Source organism: Plasmopara halstedii (genome assembly GCF_900000015.1).
Source record: "Plasmopara halstedii genome assembly, contig: Scaffold_650, whole genome shotgun sequence".
Classification (NCBI taxonomy): Eukaryota; Oomycota; class Peronosporomycetes; order Peronosporales; family Peronosporaceae; genus Plasmopara; species Plasmopara halstedii.
In genome coordinates, this window is record NW_020187567.1 from 867,047 (window position 1) to 867,724 (window position 678).

Below are 678 nucleotides of genomic sequence, written 5' to 3' on the forward strand. Positions count from 1 at the left end.
TTCTTACGCTGCTCGATGTGGGGGGATGGCAACTATATTTGAAATGAATGGTGGATAGGTATGATCGCCAGGAATACAGTCAGCATCTGATGTTATTCTATACTCGAAGAGATCATGGCAAGCGTGTTCTGACACCATAATGACTTATTGCTTTCCTCTAACCAACAGTTCCGCGGAGCGCAGCACACTTTCCCGGGTCGGGCGTAATTCCAAATTCGAGACCTCTCCGATAGCTGTACTACTAGCGGCTACTGGGGAAGAATTGCGCTCTGTTGAGCCTCAAAGAGATAGAGTTTTGCAGGGTCCTATATCCATGAGCACATCAGGGCCATGGTCGCATAATTCAAGAAGAAGAGGTGTATGGAACTGTAAATGTTCTCAATTTTATTGGGGGAGAGTGTAACGGGGTTACACGTACCCCGGTAACAGGGGGTGTCACATGAGATGGGCATGGCGTGACTGCACCCAGATGAGAATACGGTATGTGGCTGAGTAGCCAGTAGTTATGCATGGATTTGGATTTTACTATATATATTTAGGAAAATCTATACATTAAAAAATTAGGCGGCTTTACCGCAGAAAAAAATACATAAAGTCAGCTTTTGATTCAAACGAAAGAATAATTAGCCTTGGGTAAAGGCAATAATTACTCTTGGAGTAAGCGGATTGCGATCCGCT